Source organism: Nomascus leucogenys, chromosome 4 (assembly GCF_006542625.1).
Source record: "Nomascus leucogenys isolate Asia chromosome 4, Asia_NLE_v1, whole genome shotgun sequence".
Taxonomy (NCBI): domain Eukaryota; kingdom Metazoa; phylum Chordata; class Mammalia; order Primates; family Hylobatidae; genus Nomascus; species Nomascus leucogenys.
Genome location: NC_044384.1, coordinates 154,315 through 171,927, shown reverse-complemented (window position 1 = coordinate 171,927; position 17,613 = coordinate 154,315). Strand labels below are relative to the sequence as shown.

The 17,613-nt window shown below is 47.1% G+C and overlaps 1 long non-coding RNA gene across 1 annotated transcript; it reads left to right on the top strand.

Annotated features, from left to right (window-relative positions):
• The first annotated feature begins 959 nt into the window (after positions 1 to 959).
• Positions 960 to 12,437, top strand: LOC105739621. Its single transcript, XR_001115572.1, has 4 exons — positions 960 to 1,019; positions 3,810 to 3,918; positions 11,208 to 11,329; positions 12,300 to 12,437. It is a non-coding gene; the product is annotated as an uncharacterized LOC105739621 (long non-coding RNA).
• Positions 12,438 to 17,613: the final 5,176 nt, after the last annotated feature.

The following is a 17,613-nucleotide window of genomic DNA, read 5'->3' as shown; positions in this document are numbered from 1 at the left end:
CTTGTACAGGGACGAGCTCGGACCTGAGTTTCAGTCAGCAGAAAAATAAGTTTCTGGAGGATGTGATTCTTTTCAGGGCATTCAGTTCTGTGTTTCGCCTGTACCCAAGATGAGATTTCTAATAGTGATGTGTTTAAAATTAACCATATCTTCAGGGCAGCATCCAACTGTGAGCCTTGGTGAAGAAGGTCCTGGAGACGGGAGTGAATGGGGTGGGGCCATCCCTGGACCCACAAGAGGTTTGTGGGCCCTGGGGATGTGTCCGTGGGTGCTGAGGAGATGAGGGGTGCATGCTGTCTGGGTTCTCTTCTCTCCACTCCATCTCTTGCAAGGCGAGGAGGGGTCTGCTGTTGATTCCCATCCTGCCTGTGGTGCTGAAGCTCCCCTTAAGCTGAGCTTTCTCAGCAGGGAGAGTTTCTTCATTGCTTGTACAACTTTATGCTTCCCTGCTGTAGTCTGGGCAAATTGCTCCCCAAGGGACATGAGAGCTGAGGCTGTGTTTTTAGAGATAGGGCGCAGCTACAGGGACTTAGCTTCTTAATGAATTAATTCACAAATCTCAGCAGCTCCCGGCGATTAGTCAAGATATGCAGAGCTGATGGCAGGGAGGACACGAGGTGGCTCGAAGAGAACTAAGCTTTCCGTGTGAATTTAGGGTGTGAGGCTAAGAGCCCTACAGGCAGGCAGAGGAAGGTGTTGGAGGGAGGAGAGGCTGGTATGGGACCTTCGCCTTGAAGAAAGCACCCAGGTAAGGCTGGGAAGTGTTGCGAGAGAGCTTTAGTTGATCTTTTTGGTTTTGGATGTTTTCTGATGGTCCTCTATAGCTTTGGAAAATGGAGAGAAGACAGAGAGGCGCAAGCACTGAAGGCTGCAGCTGTGATTGAGGATCACGATGCCTGTTGGGGCTGCTCACCTGCCCAGGCCTGGGTGAGGAGGTGCTGGGGCCTGGGTGCACACATGTTCCAGACCCAGAACTCAGCTGGGGGCTCGGAGCAGGGCAGCAGCAGAAGCTGCACATGGTGAGCGTGTGGGGCGCGGAAGCCTGTCTGCTGAGGTTCCACGCCATGCAGAAAGTGGCCAGTGAAAGACAAGGAGGTGTTCCCGGGAGTGGTAGGGCTGGGGCCTGGAGAAAGGGGAGATGGGAGGAGTTGGGGGCTACAGAGGACACCACCCCTGGAGCTGGCAAACATGGCAGGAGGGGAGAGTTGAGCCGAGAAGGGTGGCCAGGGCAAGACAATGACCTGGAGTGGGGGCCCCAGAGGTCCTGCTCAGCGGCCTGCAGACCAGTATGCCTGGAAGATTCTGCAGGCCGATTATGAGCCCACCAAGGTAGGCAGCCCCCTTCCAGGGCCGTCCTTCAAGCTTGGCAATTGTGTGGGAACAGACAAGACCTGCTGGGTGTCCAGTTCTGCTCTTGCTGCAATTCTGAAAGTCGACCATTTAAAAACTATTATATAAACATAATCTTATAATGAGAAATACTTCCCTTTTATTGTTTTTTTGAACTCTTGACTTAGTGTAGTATAGGATCTGGAAATAAGAAACCTGGATATCTAGGAAGAGAAATATAACAGCTTGTCTGTTTTCTTCTATTGCACAACTTAAATATGCTACAGTTAAGTGGGTCAAAATCTACCTGGAGGTGAAAGCTGGGTGGATGGGGGTCCGTTCCTCTGTGAAATGGGGATGGCAACGCAGTCTCCAAAGGGTAAGAGCAAACGGACAGGCCTGGAGGGGCCAGCTGAGATGTGCCCGTTGGCAAATGGATAGGCCTGGAGGGACCCAGCTCAGATGCACCCGTCGGCAAATGAACAGGCCTGGACGGCCCAGCTCAGATGCGCCCGTTGGCAAACAGACAGGCCTAGAGGGGCCCAACTCAGATGCGCCCGTTGGGAAACAGACAGGCCTGGAGGGCCCAGCTCAGATGCACCGTTGGCAAATGAACAGGCCTGGACGGCCCAGCTCAGATGCGCCCGTTGGCAAACGGACAGGCCTAGAGGGGCCCAACTCAGATGCGCCCGTTGGGAAACAGACAGGCCTGGAGGGGCCCAGCTCAGATGCACCCGTCGGCAAATGAACAGGCCTGGACGGCCCAGCTCAGATGCGCCCGTTGGCAAACGGACAGGCCTGGAGGGGCCAGCTGAGATGTGCCCATTGGCAAACGGACAGGCCTGGACGGCCCAGATCAGATGTACCTGTTGGGCTTTGGCTGTTTTTGTTGCACACAAAGGTCTGGGAGGAGCACAGAACCCTCCCTGAGGATGAGATTATGGAGGTTGTAGGGTTGAGGAGGTTCCGGTGCTGCCTTATATACTTACATGTAGTGTGAATTTTTCAAGAAAGGTATTGCTTTTATAATGTAAGAAAGATTCCATATTGAGGAGAGTAAGTAGATCTGACAGGTGTGCAGCCTTAGGCATTAGTTATTAAATACATATTCGTTTAATTAAAACTCAAAAATTTAAATGTTTTCCTCCTCTTATTAGAATATGCCATTCCAAAAAATCACCATATTGTTCTATCTCCCAAGAACTCTGTCCTCAGTACGGCTCCCGGTAGAATGAGGGTGAGACGTTGAAATGTGGACGTAGCGTCACTATAAAAGTTACATGTGGCAAATACAGTTTCTAGTCCCTGCTTTTCTTTCATTTTCTTAGTTATTAGCATCATTCTCCCTGATGCTTCTCAATCAGAGAAGTGGCCACTGTTTTACTGGATTAGGCTCTAATCCCCATGCCCTTGGCCAAGTCAGATTTACCTTCCGGGTTCACTGGTGCCTGTTGGGATGGCCCTGCCCTGGTTCTGTGGAATGAGCAGCCACTCGTGTTTCTCTGGCACCAACCAAAATCCTCTCTTCTGCTTGAAACTGTTGGCAGCCTCGCTGGCAGCTCAGAATGACGCTCAGTTAGGACGGGGAGCTCATGAACCCCACGGTGCAAGTACTGGACGTGGTCCTAACTAGCAAGGGCTCCAGAAAGGGACATAGTGAAAGAGAAGGAAAAGGAGTTATTTTTCTGCTATTGGAGGGGTGACAAATAACATGTTTGAAAGCAGCGTTGTTGTGACATGCCCTTCGGCATTGCTGGTGAGTGAGGTGCCCTCCCTAGGGAATGGCCCGCGGTGTCTGCTGGAATCCCAAACACATTCGCCCTTTGACCCAGCCGTACCCTTGTGGGGACCTACCCTGCACCCTATTCTCTGCGGGAACACAATGGGAATGAGGAAAAGTCACGGTTGTGACCAGAGCAGTATTGTGAAGATGAGCCTTTTAAACAGAATTCTAAAATATTAAAATCAATACTCTAACTTCAGAGAATCGGGTCTGGAATGATAATAAGAGCGAGTGTCTAGTAAGGGCTGAATTTTCTGGGGGCTCAATATGGACTTGGTTGTGTCCCACTCAGCTAGATAGACCCAGTAAAGGAAATTTCTTTCTTTCAGAGCCTTTTAAACATCAGGATGGCGTGTTTTTCTTAAATGGGCAGATCCTTCTCTTCTCAAAGTGCAAAGCAAAATGTAGATGGAATGAAAAATCTGTAAGGGGGGCAAACAGCATTCTGGTCATACCTCTTTTATTTTCATTTTTATTTTTATATCTATTGTTTTTATTAGAGACAGGGTCGCTCTATGTTGCCCAGTCTGATCTTCAATTCCCGGCCTGATGCAATCCACCCGCCTCAGCCTCTCGAAGTGCTGGGATTACAGGCGTGAGCTACCGCACCCAGCCTGTCTCTTTTATTTTGAATGCTAGGTTAGGGTGGCATTTGTAAATACCATGGGTAAATTCCTTTCTCTTTTTCTCTTTCAAGGTGGATGAAGACCTGATCATTGAAGTTCACCAGTTATTTTTCTCAAGAATATGAATAACAATGGTATTTGCACTCATTATAGTTTTAGAATGGCTTGGCATAATTTTCAGTGAGTACTTTGGACTATTTGTATATCGACTCTTTGCCTTAACAGCTTGGTTTGACTTAAGCCTACACTGGGTTTTTCTTTGATTTTGCTTGGGAATGGTTTGATAAAGGAAAATGGATGATTGTATAAAATAAAACTCAACGTGGAATAAATAGTAACTAGAAGTGAGCAAAATAACTTCTACAGAAATAAACATCTTAAGATGACTTTTTAAAAAATTATCAAGAGTATCATAAAATATAGCAGCACATTAGATAATTTGGAATAGTTTTTCTATGAACCCATGATTATGTAAAATGATTGAAACCTCTAAAGAAATGTCCTATTTTTAGGTCAGGCGCAGTGGCTCACGTCTGAAATCCCAGCACTGTGGGAGGCTGAGGCGGGCGGATCATGAGGTCAGGAGTGCGAGACCAGCCTGACCAACACGGTGAAACCCCGTCTCTACTAAAAATACAAAAATTAGCCAGGCGTGGTGGCAGGTGCCTATAATCCCAGCTACTCAGGAGGCTGAGGCAGGAGAATTGTTTGAACCTGGGAGGCGGAGGTTGCAGTGAGCCAAGATCATGCCACTGCACTCTAGCCTGAGTAACAGAGTGAGACTCTGTCTCAAAATAAATAAATAAATAAATAAATAAAAATAAACAAATTAATTAATTTTAAAAAAGAAATGTCCTATTTGGAAACCAAATTTTCTTTTTGGAAGACCCCCATTTTGTGTTCAGTGAAAAATTAGTTGGCAAGACACGGACTTCTAATCAAGTTATTTTTGTAGTTGTGCTCAGAATACCTGTGGAATATTAGCTGACACAAAGTGTATTTTTCATGTTAGATACTGGAATAAAGAGAGTTGCTCCTTATCACAAATGTATAATGTTTCTCTACTGGCATCACATTGTGCTAAACCCACTATTGTGTTAAATATATAAACTTTGTTGTCTTTTTTTTAATAACTCAAATACTTCAAAAGGACAGCTCTAGAGAAGGTAAAATTTCACAAGACTAAACCTTGGGTATCCCAAGGTGTTACAATACAAAGCCTTACATTTACATGGAAAAGCAGGAAGTCTGGACTGAAAGCTCTGAATATATCACCAACAACAGCACCACTGTAGGTGGATCCAGGGTTTGCAGCTTTGATCTTGAGGTGAGGGGGCAGCCAGTCATGGACGAAGCCTGCATTTGTGTTCATTGCTGCCACACCAGCCTCAGGTGGTCACTCCCAGGAGGGTGCATGGTACTGCCTGGACCACTGTGCACACCTGCTGGTTGCCCCCCCCCCCCAAGGTTGACTGTGCACACCTGCTGGTCGCCCCCCCACGCCCCCACCGAGGGCTCACTCTGTACACCTGCTGGTCGCCCCGGGAGGGTTCACTGTGTACACCTGCTGGTCGCCCCGGGAGGGCTCACTCTGTACACCTGCTGGTCGCCCCGGGAGGGTTCACTGTGTACACCTGCTGGTCGCCCCGGGAGGGTTCACTGTGTACACCTGCTGGTCGCCCCCGGGCGGGCTCACCGTGCTGCCTGGGCTGCTGTGCTGCCTACACCACTGTGCAAACCTGCAGGCCGGCGCCCAGTGGCAAGACCCTGCTCACCCACCCTGAGTGCTGTTCTGCTTGCTGACAGATTTGAGGGATGTTCTGTAGACTCTGGGCTGTTGAGAAGTTTGTGATCCAATGACAGATGTCGCATTTATGGATCCAGTTGGACCTTTTTGTGGACTGGCTTTAAGGTTTTGAAACACATTAAATACTGCCTCCCCAAAGTTGAAACTAACTTTCAGGGCTGGGAGTAGCCTTACATTCTAGCCACCTTCTTTGTACAGAAAGTAATCCCAAGTGGCCCTGAAGCTGGCTGGTGTCTGAGTGTAAGGAGAGCCCGGAGCCTGTGTGCCTCACCTTTGGCACGAGTGAGGCTCTGTACACATGAGAAAGACCCTGTGGACCTGTCCAGGAGGACCTGGGTGCCAGCAGGGATGGCCAGGGTGCTGTGGGGTCACCATTGCTGCCAGCTAGTCTCTCAGAGTAAAATGGGAAAAAATCCAACACAGGGATTGGAGCTGGTACTTTTGTTGTTCAAGACAGGGTCTGGCTCTGTCACCCGGGTTGAAGTGCAGTGGTGCAATCGTGGCTCACTGCAGCTTTGACCTCCTGGGCTCAATTAGTCCTCTCACCTCAGCCTCCCAAGCAGCTGGGACTACAGGTGCACACCACCATGCCTGGCCAACTTTTTTTTTTTTTTTTTTTAAGAAATGGGGTCTTGCTATGTTGCCCAGGCTGGTCTCCAACTCCTGGCCTCAAGTGATCCTCCCACCCCGGCCTCCCACAGCGCTGGGACTACAGGAGCGAGCCGTGGCGCCCAGCCTGGAGCTGCTGCTGATGGGAACACACTGCTCCTGTCTCCTTTAAGATGGGCTGAAAGGGAAACGGTAGCTCATGTAATTTTCTCGGCATTGGAGGCTGATGTCTGTTGTCACGGAAGTATGGGGGATTTTGTACATAGGTGTTCTTTATTTTGAAGTAGTCCCAAATGTGGAGCGTTGCCTAGGGGTTCCCAAGTGAGCATCACGTGAGGGCTGTGCTCTGATATTTCTCAGTGAAGACTTGTTCATTGAGATCATTACTGGAATGAAGTAAGTACGTGTGGAAGTTTTGTGTCTGACTGTTTGGGGAGAGTATCACTAAAATCAGGCGTTCTGTGGTGTAGACTGTGTGTAAACAAGGACATTGTCGTGAGTATCTCCCAGTAACGCCCTGCAGTCTACCATGGCTTTTGGTTATAGCATTCCCGAGTGGGAACGTCTTTGAACGCTGACATGACTCCCTTGTAAGGGGGGGCATTACTGAATGCAGGTGGCTTTCACGCTCTCATAAAGTTGACCTGTTGTGAGTCAGGCCATTGTGAGTCGGGCCTGTGTGCTGTGCTGTGTCCTCCGTTCTGGGTCCACTCTGCTGTGTGTGATTCCAGAGTCCCAGAGCCCAGAGTCCCAGAGCCCAGAGTCCCAGAGCGCAGAGTCCCAGAGCGCAGGGTCCCAGAGCGCAGAGTCCCAGAGCGCAGGGTCCCAGAGCCCAGAGTCCCAGAGCGCAGAGTCCCAGAGCCCAGAGTCCCAGAGCCCAGAGTCCCAGAGCGCAGGGTCCCAGAGCGCAGGGTCCCAGAGCGCAGGGTCCCAGAGCCCAGAGTCCCAGAGCGCAGGGTCCCAGAGCGCAGGGTCCCAGAGCCCAGAGTCCCAGAGCCCAGGGTCCCAGAGCCCAGGGTCCCAGAGCGCAGGGTCCCAGAGCGCAGGGTCCCAGAGCGCAGAGTCCCAGAGCGCAGGGTCCCAGAGCCCAGAGTCCCAGAGCGCAGAGTCCCAGAGCCCAGAGTCCCAGAGCCCAGAGTCCCAGAGCGCAGGGTCCCAGAGCGCAGGGTCCCAGAGCGCAGGGTCCCAGAGCCCAGGGTCCCAGAGCGCAGAGTCCCAGAGCGCAGGGTCCCAGAGCGCAGGGTCCCAGAGCGCAGGGTCCCAGAGCGCAGAGTCCCAGAGCGCAGGGTCCCAGAGCGCAGGGTCCCAGAGCACAGGGTCCCAGAGCAGTGGGCTCCTCCTCTGCTTTGTTGAGCAGCGGCTGCCTCCCTCCTTTTCTGATGGAATGCTCTAGAGCAGGAGTTCCTAACCGAAGACAGCTACCTGTCCGTGGCCTGTTAGGAACCGGGCTGCACAGCAGGAGGTGAGCAGCAGGAGAGTGAGCGAAGCTTCCTCTGTATTTACAGCTGCTCCCCATTGCTGGTGGTACTGCCTGAGCTCTGCCTCCTGTCATATCTGTGGTGCAGTAGATTCTCAGAGGAGCACGAACCCTATCGTGACTGTGCCTGCGAGGATCTAGGTTGCACACTCCTTGTGAGAATCTAATGCCTGATGATCTGTCACTGTCTCCCATCACCCCAAGATGGGACCATCTAGTTTCAGGAAAACAAGTTCATGGGTCCCACTGATTCTACGTAATGGTGAGTTGTATAATTATTTTATTATATATTATAATGTAATAACAAAGAAATAAAGTGTACAATAAATGAAATGCACTTGAATCAACCCAAAACAGTCCCCCTACCCCTGCTGTCGGTGGAAAAATTGTCTTCCACAAAACCCATCTCTGGTGCCAAAGAGGCTGGGGACTGCCGCTCTGGAGGCTCCTCCCTGTCTTCCTCAGTCCTGCAGCCTGGCCTTCATGTGGCTGTGACTGCTCTTTCCATGTGAAAGCTTTGTAATAAGAATGTCAATAGGAAGGACTCAAGGCTGAGTCCGTCATACTTGGGCTTCTGTTTCGGTCTGTTTATGCTGTTATATTATAATAAAATATCTGAGACTGGATAACTTATAAACAACATCAATTTATTTCTCACGGTTCTGGAGGCTGGAAGACCACGATCAGGGCCCTGCAACTCTGAGGTCTGGGGAGGGCTGCTCTCTGCCTCCAAGATGGCCCCTTGTTGCTGCATCCTCCGTGGGGAAGGGACGCTGTGTCCTCACATGGTGGAAGGTGGAAGGGAAAAAGGGCCTGCCTAGTTCCTGCCAGCCCTTTCATAAAGTCACAAATCCCATTCCTGAAGGCTCTGCCCTTGTGACTCAGTCACCCCTAAAGGCCCCACCTCTTAATACTATCACTGCCAATCATGTTTCAACACATGAATTTGGGGAGACATTCGGATCATAGTGGCATTTGTCTTTTTATTGCTTATAGAATATGTTCTGAAAAAACGAAAAATGATTTTGACACAAACCAACACTTTTGAAATATTCTAATATGTTTATTTGGAATATGCCTCTTAAAGAAAACCGAAGGGCCTGGTGTGGTAACTCATGCCTGTAATCCGAACACTTTGGGAGGCTGAGGCAGAGGATTGCTTGAGGTCAGGAGTTGGCCACCAGCCGAGGCAACATAGCAAAACCCAATCTCCAAAAAAAAAAAAAAAAAATTAGCTGGGCCTGGTGGCGGGCGCCTATAGTCCCAGCTATTTGGGAGGCTGAGGCAGGAGAATTGCTTGAGTCCCAGAGTTCCAGGCAGCAGTGAGCTGCGATTGTGCCACTGCACTCCAGCCTGGGCAACAACAACCCTGTCTCTAAAACGCAAACAAAAAGCCTGAAATGTTTAGATTTTCGTTGATTTTCATGGTTTTTCCTGGCGACCTCAGACCTTCTCCTTTTGTCATGAGGGGAGATTTTCCTGATTTTCCTGGCGTGGTGTTCCAGGGCTTTGTGCTTCCTTTGAGTGGCCTGTGTCCCTGGTTCTTGGTTACTAGGGATCAAAGATTCTTTCACTGGCTCACTTGTGAGCTGTTCCCTGGGGGGCATGGACAGGCACACGTGGCTCTGGAGGTACTTGGCGGGCAGCCTGGCCTCCGGCGGCCGGTGCCACCTTCCTTTGCTCCCTGTACCCCCTGGATTTCGCCAGACCCGCCTGGCAGCCGATGTCGGGAAGTTGGGCACAGAGCTGAGTTCTGAGGCCTGGGACACTGCCTGGTGAAGGTCACCAAGTCTGACGGGCTCCAGGGCCTCCAGAGCTTCAGCGTCTCCATGCAGGGCACCGTCACCTACCAGCCGCCGACCCCAGCATGAAGAATTCAGCCAAGGGTGAGCTCCCGGATGCCAAGAGCCCGTGGTGGGAGCTGGACGGCCACCGTGGCTGCAGCTCCCACCCCTTCCACACGGTGTGGCAGACGATGGTGCAGCCTGGGCTCAGAGCAGCTCACATCACGTACACGGCACCCTCGGCTGTTGGGGAAAGACCTTTAAAGACGAGGAGACAAGGCCTCCTTCCAGGGCGCTGCGCCGGCGTCCTCAGAGGCCTGGGGGCCCCTCATGCTGGTCCTGTGCGAGGAGCTGAAAGGTCGTCTAAGGGCCCCGGCCTCCTCCAGACACCAAGGGAACCAAGAGAACCACACAGAATCCTCAACTGTGCAGACCATTGACCTTCGAGAAATTCCAGTTCTTCTTTTTCCCGCTGGATCCTGCCTGTAGAGGGCCGGGAAAGGCTCTAGAAAAGGGACGTCTTGTGATCCAACTGTGGCTCTGGTTCCATTTGTTGATCACAGCAGGGAGGGAACCCAGGGGTCCTTGTGGGCCCACAGGAGGGGCAACTCCGCTACGCAGACCTAGAGTCCAGATGCCTGAGCAATGTTTAAGTTTTTACTTAAAAGAATCGTGTTTCCCATCTGTACTTAGGCACTAACTGCTCTTTTGCACCATCGAGTACTTGCAATTATGTTCTACGTTGGGGATCTGCCACAGAACAATAAAAACAGGATGCAGAACACCAGAAAATAAAAACAATGGAGTTGTTGAACAGGGGAGTTACTAGGACAGGACGAAGAAATTGAGCACAGGGGTCCTTGCTGGCTGTGAAAGAGTTGGTGAAGTGGAGAAGGAAGGAAGGAGGGGCTGAGCCAAGAGGAAGGCACCCACACTGCACCCCACCAGGGGGTCTTCCAAGGCTGGCCTCCCCGATTTCCTCTGTACCTTGAGAGTGAAGGCAGCTAATGCCCAAGGGCACAATCAGCTCTTTTAACAGCGAGAGCAAGGCTCTGGGGTTTTTAAGTGGACACTTGGATGCATGGTTATCATTTACTTAGCTGGAGAGAGGAAGAAAGCCCGTGATTTTGGTCTGATGTGGTCGGCTGGCCCAGCAGGTATCAGAGCTGACACGGAAATAGGGATCCCTTCTCAACCATGGGCTGCTCTTCACACCACACCCTTCAGAGTGTTCCCCAGCCCCTCAGGCAGCTATCAAGGGACAGCTGATCCCAGAATGGGGAAAGAGTAGCCCTGACCCAAAACCACACACAGACAACACGGAGTCGGTTTATGCTTATTGGTGGGCACTAGCAGTGTACCAGGGCAAGGCCAGAAAACACTTTTGCTTCTAATTTTATAATTCAGCATTAAAGAACAGTAAAACCAAAGAGAAGGATAGGAGAAAATCACTGAGGAAGCGAAAAGAAGTGAGAGTCCACATAAGAGAAACCTCGCATTGCATCACACAAACGAGGCTGCGCATAAAATACGTGAGGGTGGACAGAGGTACGGGGAAACCGTTTGTGTCTTAAAAGTTAAGTGCGTGTTTGAAAAATGGCAAGCGTTCTGCTTTTTTAGGAAAAGGAGTAAAATTTATTAAAAATATGACAATTATGATAAGGGACAAGTTCAGAATTAGGTTTTATACAGTTTTGCCATGTTTTCCATGCAAAATATATAGTTTGAATTTTCGTGAATTACTAGCTTCAAAAGTTCCCGGACCTCATTTCACGTTCATCTTCGTTGGCAGTGCATTCTGTGGACGATGAACACAAATGCAGCTGTGGCTGTGTCTGGCCTGTGTGTGTTGAACGCGTTCCTGCCGTGCGGGTGCCGCCTACCCAGCGGAGCCTCAGAGTCTGAGTTCTCAATGTGAGCCTCATTTTATTTTATTTTAAAATGCAATTGTAAACTTTCCCCTTAAACAATTCAGAAAGCAGCAGTCTTATGTGGTCTTTTAGAAAACAAACTCAAATGGAAGAGTGTCCTTGTATATTAATGAACAAAATTTACTTCTGAATGTGTTTGGTTTTGGTGCTTGGAACCAGCACTTCATGGAAGAGAACAGCAAAAAAGGGAGCAGCAGAGAGATGGTGTCCAAGGAATTAAAAGTTGTTTTAATCACAGCGGGCAACTTGGGAAGAGTTTCATGGTGTCAGAAGTCTATATGACAGGAAGGGAAGAGAGTATCTCAAAGGAGGAAGGAAGGAGAGAAGATGTGGTAGGTGAAGTTGTAATGTGATTTAATCATGGCTGAGAACTTGTACAAAACCCAGAAAATGAAGATAAATTAGATATAAAGGAAGAAAAAGGTCAAAGATGAGATTGTAAAACTGTGATACAGACTTGCTGAAATTGGAGTTTGGGTCTTAACTGCCCCTCCAAATCCCTCCTCCAGTTTGTGTGAGAGTTTGTCAGGAGACTGGTTTTTGTTCTGCCATGCCTGGCCACGCCGGGCCCTGTTTTGGTGCTGAAGTCTGGTGTTGGAAGCCTGCGGCACTCGTAGAGTAAGACTCCTGTCTCCCAATCTCCTTGGTCTCTCTGAGCTGCGATTTCCTCATCTGTAGAATGAGACAATGACAGATCTTGGATCAGCTGAGCAATTTGTTTCTCAGATTGTTCAATTGAAGAATTTGTTCCTAGATATTTGTACTAAAGCATACTAAAGCTAAAGTGAGAACATCATATTTGTTAACAGGAAATTGTTCTGACATATGCAGTAAAAGGGAATTGGAAGCATTATTTCCAAATTGCACCACACATTCAGCCAATATTGGAGTCCGCCATCTTGCGATGAACGCCTCCCATGGTCTCGCCCTTCGCTTTGTGTTTGTTCCCATAGGAGTCAACATTTTGGGTGTGTATGCCAAGAGGTGACACGAAACAGAAGTTGGGATCACTGTGGTCAACCTGAGCATGTTGGAAACCAAGGAGAGGCTGATGTTAATGTTGGATTTTTGTGAAAAAAGATTCCTTTCAATATTTTCAACATCAACTTGAGTGACCCTTTACATATAAGCAGACTTTTAATTCCAAATTTTTGTTTGTTTGTTTGAGATGGAGTGTCGCTCTGTTGCCCAGGCTGGAGTGCAGTGGTGCGATCTCAGCTCACTGCAAGCTCTGCCTCCCAGGTTACGCCATCTCCTGCCTCAGCCTGCTGAGTAGCTGGGACTACAGGTGCCCACCACCACGCCCAGCTAATTTTTTGTATTTTTAATAGAGATGGGGTTTCACCATGTTAGCCAGGATGGTCTTGATCTCCTGACCTCGTGATCCACCTGCCTCAGCCTCCCAAAGTGCTGAGATTACAGGCGTGAGCCACCGTGCCTGACCACATTCTTATTTTTTCTTAAAAGAGACAGGGTCTTGCTCTGTCACCCAGGCTGGAGTGCAGTTGCATGATCATGGCTCACTGCAGCCTCGAACTCCTGGGCTCAAGCGATCCTCCTAGCTCGGACTCCTGAGTAGCTGGGATTGTAACTGCATGCCACCGTGCCCAGCTAGAAATCTTAAGAGTCATAAGAGCAGGGAAAGGGGCCTAAAATGGAACTAGAAAAGTGCCCTAGAGAGACTGGAACCTTGGAAGTGCTGATGGGGAAATGACTCAATGTCCTTTACCTGAAAATCCCTAGGCAGGGATTTCCTGTGTGCAGAGTCCTAAGGGTGCCTGCTAGGTCAGTGGAGCTTTCATAAACTTCTGATTGAGCATGAAAGGCAAGCAGGCTAGGCCCCAAGCTGGAAAGCCGTTTCTCTGTCTTCTAGACCCAAATTTTGTCCTTCTGGTTGTTGAAGGACGACACAAATTGATATCACAGCCTTTCCAGGCATTTTACTGGAAAGTTAGGACATTGATTGGAAAAGAGCAGGGCCCTAAGAATTGGAATGGGAACCACTGGGTGGATTGTGATGCAAATGAGAAACTGGAACCTCAAATTCCACATCGTCTTCCTTTTGCTGTTAGAAGCCAGTGCTCTTTTCCCACCTGAGTGGATCAACCTCCCCTTGTGGAAGACTTTGTAATGTTCTCATTGAGGCAATTAGCTCGCAAGAGCAGGTCATTCTCAAAGCAAACCCAAAACCTCTTGCTGCCTCCAGACCCATCGCCACAGTCAGATCTCTGCACACCAAGGGGGATGAATGCAAAATCTGACTGGGGGAAAGAGGCTTATACAACATTTTTTCCTGGCCAGGTGCATTGGCTCATGCCTATAATCCTATCACTTTGGAAGGCTGAGGGGGAAGATTGCTTGGGCCCAGAAATTAACGACAAGCCAGAGGAACACAGGGAGATCCCATCTCTACATGTAATTTAAAAATTAATCGGGTGTGGTGGTGCACACCTGTGGTTCCAGCTACTCAGGAGGCTGAGACAGGAGGATTTCCTGAGCCCAGGAGGTCGAGGCTGCAGTGAGCGCCATGATCAAGCCACTGCACTGCAGCTTGGGTGACAGAGCAAGACCCTGTCTCAAGAAACAAAAACAAAAAAAAATGATTCTTCCTAGTTATCAGTAGAAACATGAGTAAAGTGTGTAAAAATGAATTTTATTGGTATTAGAGAAGGAGGAAAACTGCTAGATTGGGCTGAATTTATTGATACACATGTTCTTGGCAGATATTCTGGACTCCATGTGTTAGTGTGAGTAGCTGGGAAGACTCTGTTTGCTTAGTTAGTTGATGGGCCTGGAGATGTGGTTTGGATCTGTGTTTCTGCCCAAATCTCATGTTGAATTTTAATCCCAAATGTTGGAGGTGGGCCTGGTGGGAGGTGATTGGATCACGGGGGTGGATTTCTCATGAATGGTTTAGCACCATCCCCTCGGCACTGTACTCGCGATGGTGAGTACTCACGAGATCTTGTTGTTTGAAAGTGTATACACCTCCCCCTCACTGTCTCTCTTGCTCCTGCTCTGTAAGACATTCCTGCTCCCCCTTCACCTTCCACCATGATTGTAAGTTTTCTGAGGCCTCCCCAGAAGCCAAGCAAATGCCAGCATTGTGCTTCCTGTACAGCCTGCAGAACCATGAGCCAATTAAACTTACTTTCTTTATAAATTGTCCAGTCTCAGGTATTTCTTTAGAGCAATGTGAGAAAGGACTAATACACCTGGCACTGGCATCCTTTGTTCTTGGCAGCACTGCTCTTTCAGAGCAGTGAGCACTTAGGGCCCCTCCTGGGAGTAGCAGTTCCCATCCATCCATTGCTTAGGAAAAGCAACGGGTCAGGCCGTCACTCACTCTCTAGAACAGACTACAAACATGCAAAGCAGAATTCTTTTAGAAAAATATAACTGGAGTAGTTTGTGGCCACATTAAATGAAGTTGAGATCCATAACTTGATTTAATGTACAGGAAAGAATTTAAAGGCTTAAGGAGATAGAAATGATGTTGATTTATCAAGTGAGTCCTGCTCAACCATCTTCTCACTAGGTTCTGCTAAGGTTGTATTGAGCACCATCTTTATGAAAGCATGGAGAAACATACTGATATGGTTTGGCTGTGTGTCCCCACCCAAATTTCATGTTGCATTGTAATCCCCAGTGTTAGGGGAGGGACCTGGTGGGAGGTGACTGGATCATGAGGGCAGATGTCCCCCTTGCCGTTCTCATGATACTGAGTGAGTTCTCACGAGAGCTGATTGTTTAAAAATGTGTAGGGTTTCCTTCTTTGCTCTTCCTCCTGTTGTCATGTGACAATGTGCTTGCTTCCCCTTTGCCTTCTGCCATGATTGTGACTTTCCTGAGGCCCCACACCCCAGCCATGCCTCCTATACAGCCTGTGGAACTGTGAGCCAATTAAACCTTTTTTCTTTATAAACTACCCAGTTTCAGGTAGTTCTTTATAGCAATATGAGAACAGACTAACTCACATATTAATGCAGGGAGCACTAGTGTCCTTGCAGAACTCATATAAACCACTTCTGCTTCATAAGGGACTACTGCTGCACATGCCCAATTTGACACCTCCCCTGCCCCAGCCTGCAGGTGGTTCTCTGGCATCCCTGATCCAGCATTCCAGAGCTAAGCCTAGCTAGTGCTTCCTGATTGAGTACAAAAAGAGCTCTGGAGGAAGGTGACTCATTTCATGTGTAACTACAAGGCAGCAAAGCTTCTGTGTACACATGAAATGAAGAAAAAAATAACATTTCTTTAAGATGCAAGTGAACTGCCGGCAAATCTAAGGAATGTGTGTGTGTAGCCGTAGACAGCAGCATATCTGTCTTTACATATGCTAACCCTTTGCCTTGAAGGCATTTATTCTAGTCTGATGGTCTAAAACCCTCTTTCTTTTTCAAGATTCAAGTCCGGTCTCATCTTCTCTAGGAAAAGTTTTCCTATATTTTTTTCCCCTCCCCATCCTGCTTCTCCTAGAAGACCCAGTATAAACATCTATTGCTTGTTGTCAGCATGAATTCTCTTGTCTGTCCTTCTGACTGCCTTCCCTATAACAAGGAGCAGTGATGCTCAATAATTGTGAGTTGAATGCGTAACAAGATGTGACAAAATCTCTATTACAAAAAGGTGAACAAGTCAGCATAAAAGGCATTGTTTTTGTTTCACTTTACTATTCGGATGAAATGTTCAGATATAAACTATCTGAAAGATTACATAATTTATTAGGAGCTAGTAAACAAGGATTACTGCAATGGGGATAAAAAGAAAATAAAGGAAAGAGAAAGTTTCTATTTTGTTCCATTTTCAATCTTCTAATCTGCTTTCCTACTCTGACCTAATTTATAGTAATATAGCCTCAGCATAAAGACAATCATATCAAAATTTGAATTTGCTCTGTAGAGTAGAAAAATTTCATGAGCAATGTAAAAGTAATGTAGCTTCTTTTCTATTATCATATTTAATTTCTATAATAAACTTGCCAGCATTGGTAGAAACAGTGGACTGATCAAAAAGTCTCACTTTCCCAATCTCTTGTATGAGCAGTATTTCCCTCCATCAAAAAATTAGCAAGTGGGGAAGCAACAGCATAATTTTAGTTTAAATTCAATTTTTTCCTTATTGACAGTCATTCTGCGTGGACTTCAATGCCCATGGAGAAACTGTAGATGCAAGGAAATGCTTGTTTGTGCTTGACACTGTACTGACTTCTGAGTGCAAAGCACATTAGAAATATTAGAAATAAAGGCAGCATGTAGATTCAAAGGCCCAAATGAATCGTTATGTATATATTTTTTACCAGTAGGCAACTGATCTAAAGAATAGATATTCATTATTTATTAAAAATTTAATGATCAATCTGTACTTGAGAATAATTTATGTTCTGTTGTTGGATGGAGTATTCTTTATGTGTCTGTTAGGTCTAATTAGTTTATAGTGTTTAAATTCTGTTTTTTTATTGATTGCCTGTCTAGATATTCCACTCATTATTGAAAATGGGGTATTGAAATTTCTAATTATTATTGTAGAACTGTTTCTCCCTTCAATTCTGTCAATGTTTGCTTCATATGTTTTGGACCTCCATTGTTTGGTGCATATATGCTTCTATTTGTAATTGTTGTATTTTATTGATGACTTGGCCCTTTTATCAATATATAACGTCCTATTTTCTCTCATAACTATTTTTTACTTAAATCTATTTGCTATGATATTTGTATAGCCATTCTAGCTCTTTTGGTTGCTCTTTGTGTGGAATTTTTTCCATCATTTCACTTTTAACTTTTGTCTTGGGTCTACAGTGACTCTCTTGTAGGTAGCATATACTTGGATCATGTTTTAAAATTTATATTGCTGGCCCCTGCCCTTTAATTGGTGAATTTAATCCATTTTTATTTAACGTGATTACTGATAATGAAGAATTTACTTCTGCCATTTTGCTATTTGTTTTCTATATTTCCTTAATTGTATTCCTTAATTCCTCCAATATTGCCTCCTTTTGTGCTTGAACAATTTTGAATGCCCCCTTTTTTCTTTTCCATATAGTTATTTTCTTTGTGGTTATTATTAGGATTAGAGTTAAATCCTAAATTTATACCAATCCAGTTTAAATTGATACAAACATAGCTTCAACAACATACATTAATTCTACTCCTATCCAGCTTCATCCCCCACTTTACATTGTTGCAGCCATTAATTACATATTTATATGTGTGTGACCATTAGCATAGATGGATTTATAATGATTGTTTTATGCGTTTGTCCTTTGAA